Here is a 6,962-nt window from a genome sequence, read left to right as displayed (position 1 = left end):
AAAAGATTTCAAAGACTTCGGAAAAAGAATACATAAGATTCAATGAATTAGTAATATTCAGGGAAATTTAACCCAGTAGGGATGAGAAGCTCTTAATGATAAAACTCAGAAGAGGTAAACATTAATAATTCTAATAAGATGGACAAGAGAAAGTTGTTGCACAATTACTTCATTTATGGAATATTTTTATATACCTAATAATAAATATTCTTCATCCTCATAGGAATTATTTATTTGCTAGTTTAATATTCGTAAAGGACATTAAATCCTAATAATGTCAGGGGCGGAACCCCGACCACCGCATCAACTCACCCTGCCCAGGGTCTTCAGACGTCTCTGGCTCCCCCCTTGGGGATCAGGGGGAGAAATTATCAGGCAGAACTCCGGAGGTGGATAAGAGCACATTTATTACATGATAGTCAGCCAGTCACCCTGTTCCCCTTCCGTGTTGTGCCTTATATCCCCCAGAACTCGCCCTCCTATTCCGGGTAAGCCCCTCCCCAGTTCCTCCCTGAGGGCGGAGCCCAGCCCAGTCCAGTAGAGCCGCCCCAGTGCCAGCGTGGCAATGCCGCGTCAGCAGTGCCACCGTGGCAAAGCCACGTCAGCAGGTCCAGACCCTTGGGCGTCTCCTATCCTCTCAGGGGGACCCAGGTCCAGAGCGCCCCTCACAGTTTATTATTGCTGTTTGCTTACTTGAACGTGGTTAATTCATTAAAAGGGAATAATTTGTGATTGTTTTAATCATAATTAGGTTGACAGAAAGACTGTTGTGATTAAGTAGAGAATGTGATCATACCTTGAGCAGTTGCATGAAAGCCAGAGGAATATGATAAGGGAAAAGAAGGAGTATGATCATTCAGAGCTGATGTATAAAGATCTGGCAGGGAAAATGAGAGATGAGAAAAAGAAAGAGAAAATCATGACAGAGATGGGAGATATTGACGAGAGTCACTTACACTATAGATCTCTAGGAATAGAAGACTCAGGCTAACACTGGCAGTTGTAACCACCTCCTCAGAGAATGAGAAAAGTCCCAAGTTAAAGTCTGCTTTTCCTCTTCAACTCCTTTTTCTTGTTTGCTCTATCAGCAGACCACGTGAAATATCCTGCTGCTTCTTTACAGGAAGGGAAGGGAATAAACTTTAAAGGGCCTATAATGTGCTAAGAGCTTTTACAAACATTATCTCATTTGATCTTTACAACCACCCTAAAAGGTAGATGCTAGTATCACCTCCATTTCATAATTCAGGAAATTGAGTAAATTGACTTAAGTGATTAAGGAAGCAATCACTTTTGCTAGTCATGCTCTATGTCACTGTGTCTAGAATCAAATGAATCATTACAACCCAGCATTACATTAATATTATCTCACAGAATTTTTAAAAATTAATTATGAAAACCATCATATGATATGGTTCTGTGGGCCATTAGATCCTTAATTTTCTCAGGTCAAAGAACTTAGTTTTAATAAATTATTTCCAAGGACCTTTTCATCTCTAAAATCCTAGGAACACAAGTCCATTTGATAAGTAATGCCAAAAACAATAAAAATAATACAAACACTGAGGAGTTTCCTGACTTTATTGAGAAATAAATATACACCCATCTTATGCAAATCTGAGACTTCTGATCAATGACCCTGTTGAAGAATACAAACATAATAAAAAATGACAAGGATTTAATTCTCTGATTTTTAAAGGGAAATGGTATTTATGAGGAACTTACCTACACAGGTAATGTTTGGAAAGATTAGAAAAGGAAAATAAATTTTATAAAATAAGTACTGAATTTAGAAATGACAGATTCAGAGGAATAACAAGATGTCTTTGTGGAGTGTCACAGGGCAGAGAAAAAGAACTCATGTTTGTCAGTTCATTTTTAAAAGTTGAACACTATTATATTGTTTCCCAGTTCCATATCAAGAAAATATTTATCAATCATTTTAAAAACGAGTTAGAATACTCTTTATTAAAATATTTTAAATATGTTTTTGCAATCTGGAAAAGCATTGATAGTGCCTAATAGTGGCATGTAACAGGCACTTTAACAGTTTCTGACTGACCATGTATTTCATTACGTTTCATTTATTGAACACCTTAGGAAGTAAATGCTTAATGTATTTCTTGTCACTCCAAATTTTTGATTTCTCTCTACTTCCCTACAAAAGGCACAGTTCTTAAATACGACAAGTGAAAAGCACAAAAGAATTGGAAAGATATTTTCAAGTTCGTCTATCAAAAATAATAAATATCATAGGGTCACATATTAAGCAGAAGGGAATCTTTGAGATCATCTAATTTAATGGAATAACATTTTAATGATATTCAGTTATTTCCATTTTAGCATATTTTGATGATGGATAAACATATGATAATTTTGAATTTTGTAAATTAAGCAACTTTTTTTTAGAGAAGTTTTCATTTTCCTAACTGATAGATAGTCTGAGTTCTTTAATTACTCAATTCCTTCTCCTGTTTGTGCAGATACTGAGATAATATGTTGGAACTTCATAGTTTTCCCTGGAATTTCCTCTTTTTCAAAGAGATGTGAAAAATCTTTAGGATTATGTAGTTGATTCACAAGTTCACTGAATTTATCTCTAGCATCTGGTAAATCCATTTTATTAACCACAAGTCCTGAAGGTTTCATCATAAGGTCTTCTCTGTATAGCTCCAGCTCCTTTGTAAGCAATATTTCATACAGTTTCAAAGGCAGATCTGAATTTAGTTTTTGAAGAAAGCTAAAACTCAGAGACATCAACCACAAAAAGAACCTGCTTGGTTCTTTCTATATGCTTGAGAAATTTACATCCCATTCTTTTGTTCGTATGTGCTCCTTCTATTAAACCTGGAACATCAGCTACAGATAACTGTGAAATCTTTATACATAATCTTTCCCAACTGAGGTTAAACATAAATGCATAATCTGCAATCTTGGGTTTTGCATGGGAAACTTGGCTGAGTAAAGAGGATTTTTCAGCATTTGGAAATCTTTCTTACTGGTGACTCAACTTTTCATTCCTTTGTAATTTGACTTGCTTCCACTATTTCCACTGAAACTGCTCTCTCAGGATTCAACAACCTCCAAATTGGAAATTTAGTGTGGCTTTTTCTCAGTCTTTATCTTCTTAACTCTCCTACAAGGCTTATGCCATCTATAAGCTTTAGATCGAGGTAAATTTTTTTTTTTTTTTGGTTCTTGGTTGGGAAGAAATTTGAAAGTGATTTACCCCTAACTCCTCCTTTTGCTATTAAAGTTCTATTATCCTTTTTATTGAGTTCTCCTTCCTCAGGAGCGAGCAGCTGCAGTGCACAATGATGTCTGTGGAAGCAGGGAAGTGTGACTGAGTCTGATTACTGGGCCAGACCAAAGCCCCAGTACACTGGCAGGCTTTTCCCCAGCCGGAGCCCACCCAGTGCCCAGACCTTCACCACACAGGCACAGATCTCTTATCACTGATTTTTATAAGATTTGGAGTTCCAAGTTGTTTTTTTTTTTTTTTTCCCTCTCTGTTGTCCCTCCTCTCTTCTGAAAATGGTAAGCAGTTTGACATGTTTATATATGTGCTGTCATGTAAAAATATTTCCATGCTAGTCAAAATTGTGAAAGATGAAATCTATCAAAAGGAAAAAAAGCACAGTAAGAATAAATTAAGTGAAAGAAATATGCTCCAATCTGCATTCAGACTCCATCAGTTCTTTATCTGGATATGGATAGTATTTTCCTTCATGAGTACTTTGTACTTGTGTTGGATCAATGTGATGCTGAGGAAAGCTGAGTCATTCATAACTGATCATCAAAAATGTTGCTGATGTGCATAATGTTTTTGTGGTTTTGCTCATTTTACTTTGCATCAGTTTGCACAAGTCTTTCCAGGTTTATCTGAAGTCTGCTTATTCATCATTTCATATTGCACAATAGTATTCCATTACACGTATATACCACAATTTCTTCAGTCATTCCTCAATTTATGGACATACCCTCAATTTCCAATTATTTCTCATTACAAGAAGAACTGCTATAACTATGCTTACACATGTGGGTCTTTCCCCTTTTTTTATCATCTCTTTCGGAAACAGAACCAGTACTGTTGTGTGTGTTTGTCCTTCATTGCCAAAGAAGACCATACCATCAGAGAAATAGGGGCATGACTTGCAATTGACTTTGTTTTTTTTTGAGTGAGGGAGGGCTGTAAAGCTCATCAGCCTCACTTATCCTCCAGAGTCATGTGAATCCAGTGACCAGATATTCATAAGGATGACTGGAGATTACCCAGGATGAGGCAATTGGGATTAAGTGACTTACCCAAGGTCACACAGCTGGTGAGTGTCAAGTGTCTGAAGTGAGATTTGAATTCAGGTCCTCCTTAGTCCTGTGCTGGTGCTCTATCCACTTCACCACCTAGCTGTTCCCCTTGTAGTGGTATTGCTGGATCAAAGGGTATGCACAGTTTGATTTCCCTTTAGGCATAGTTCCAAATTACTCTCCAGAATAGTTCAATCAGTTCACAACTCCACTAAAAGTACATTACTCTCCCAATTTTTCCTTAGTACTTCCAACATTTATCATTATCCTTTTATGTCATATTAACCAATCTGATAGATGCAAAGTGGTACCCCGGAGTTGTTTTAATTCACATTTCTTTTATCAGAAATAATTTAGAGTACTCCTTCATATGCCTATAAATAACTGTGATTTCTTCATATGAAAATTATCTGGTCATATCATTTGACCATTTATCAATTAGGGCATGGTTTGTATTCATATAAATTTGATTCAGTTCTCTATATATTGGAGAAATGAGATCTTTATCAGAGATATTTGCTGTAAAGATTATTTCTCAGCTTTCTGTTTTCCTTCTAATCTTGGTTGCATTGGTTTTGTTTGTACAAAAGATTTTAAATTTAATATAATCAAAACTATCTATTTTGCATTTTGTAATGTGCTCTATCTCTTGTCTGGTCATGAATTCTTCCCCTGCCAGAAGATCTGACAGGCTGATTATTCCCTGTTCTTCTAATTTGCTTATGGTGCCTCTGCTTATGTCTAAACCATAAACCCATTTTGACCTTATCTAGGTTCATGGCATGAGATGTTGGTCTATACCTAGATTGTGTCCTATTGTTTTCCAGTTTTCCCACCGATTTTTGTCAACTAGTGTGTTTTTATCCCCAAACTTGGGGTCTTTGGGTTTATAAAGCAGTAGGTCATTGACTACTATGTCTTATATACCTAACCTATTCCACTGATCTGCCATCCTATTTCTTGGCCAGTACCAGATGGTTTTGATGATGGCTGCTTTGTCTGAGATCTAGTATTGCTAGTCTACCTTCCTTTGTATTTTTTTAATTAACTTTCTTGCTATTCTTGACCTTTTGTTCTTCTAGATTAAGAACAGAGCTTTTCTAGCTCTATATACAACAATTTTGGCAGTTTTATTGGTATGGCACGGAGTAAGCAGAATCATCATTTTTATTAGCTCAGCCTACCCATGAGCAATTAACATATCTTTTTCCAAATTGCTTCCATCTGACTTTATTTGTGTGAAAATTGTTTTGTAATTGTTTTCATATAGTTTCTGGGTTTGTCTTGGCAGGTAGACTCTTGTGTATTTCATATTGGTAATAGAATATTTTTCTTTCTATCTGCTGCTACTGGGCTTTGTTGGTCATATAAGGAAATGCTGTTGTTTCATTCTTATATCCTGCAACAATGAAAATGAAAATGTTGTTAATTACTTCAAGTATTTTAAAGTGATGCTCTGATACTCTAAGTATACTGCCGTATATTCCATAGTTATAGTCTTTTCCCCTCACTGTCAATTTTAATTTCTTCAATTTCTTTTTCTCCTCTTATTGCTGAAGCTAACACTTTTTATACAGTACTGCATAATGGTGATGTTAGTGGACATCTTTGTTTCACCCATGATCTTATTTGGAAAGCTTTTAGCTTATCCTCATTACAAATAATGCTTTCTGGTAGTTTTAGATAGACAGCACTAATTGTTTTAAAGAAAACTTCCTTTATTCCTAGGCTTTCTAGTATTTTTTTAACAGAACAGTTAAACAAATTTTTCAGCATCTATTTAGATAATATCTTGATTTCTGGTTTTCTTTTTTTGTTGTTATGGTCAATTATGCAGATACTTCTACTGGTATTGAACCAATCCTGCTTTACTGGTACAAATTTCACCCTGTCATAATATATAATCTTTGTGATGTATTGCTGTAATATCACCTTGCTAATATTTTGTTCATAAATTTTGCATCTATATTCATTAGACAAATTGATCTATAATTTTCTTCCTCCTTCTGGTTTAGGTATCAGCATCATGTTTGTGTCATAACAGGAGTTTGGGAGAGCTCCTTCTTTACCTGTTTTTCCCAAATATTTTTTGTAGTATTGGAATTAATTATTCTTTCAAAGTTTGGTAGAATTCACTGTGAACTCATCTGGTACTGGGGATTTTTTCCTCACAAGTTCATTTATGACTTGTTCAGTTTTTTTTCTAAGATAGGGTTATTTATGCATTCTATTTCATGATCTGTTAATCTAGGTAATTGATATTTTAATAAATATTCATCTGTTTCACTCAGACTGTCAGATTTATTGGTATATAATTGGGAAAAATATTTCCTAATGCTTGCTTTAATTTCTTGTTCATTAGTAGTGATTTCACCTTTGTCATTCTTGATACTGGATATTTGGTTTCCCTCTTTCTTTTTTAAATTAAATTAGCCAATGATTTCTCAGTCACTGGCTATTGTCATTTTTTTCCCATAAAATCAGCTCCTACATTTATTTATTTGCTCAATGCCTTTGCTTTGTTTTGAACTTTCAATTTTATTAATCTTACCTTTGATTTTCAGGATTTCTAATTTGGTGCTCAGTTGGAGATTTTTAATTTATTGTATTTTTCTGTTGTTTAGTTGGGTGTCCAATTCATAGATCTATTCCTTTTC

General features: G+C 35.1%; 1 pseudogene; it reads right to left on the bottom strand.

The window, feature by feature from the left end:
• Positions 1-2,314: 2,314 nt before the first annotated feature.
• Positions 2,315-5,926, bottom strand: LOC140532039 (GTP-binding protein 10-like; annotated as a pseudogene).
• Between the last annotated feature and the right edge of the window lie 1,036 nt (positions 5,927-6,962).

The sequence above is a fragment of the Notamacropus eugenii genome, chromosome 3, assembly GCF_028372415.1.
Source record: "Notamacropus eugenii isolate mMacEug1 chromosome 3, mMacEug1.pri_v2, whole genome shotgun sequence".
Classification (NCBI taxonomy): domain Eukaryota; kingdom Metazoa; phylum Chordata; class Mammalia; order Diprotodontia; family Macropodidae; genus Notamacropus; species Notamacropus eugenii.
Note: the sequence above shows the minus strand (reverse complement) of the source record. Positions and strands in the feature narration are given on the sequence as shown.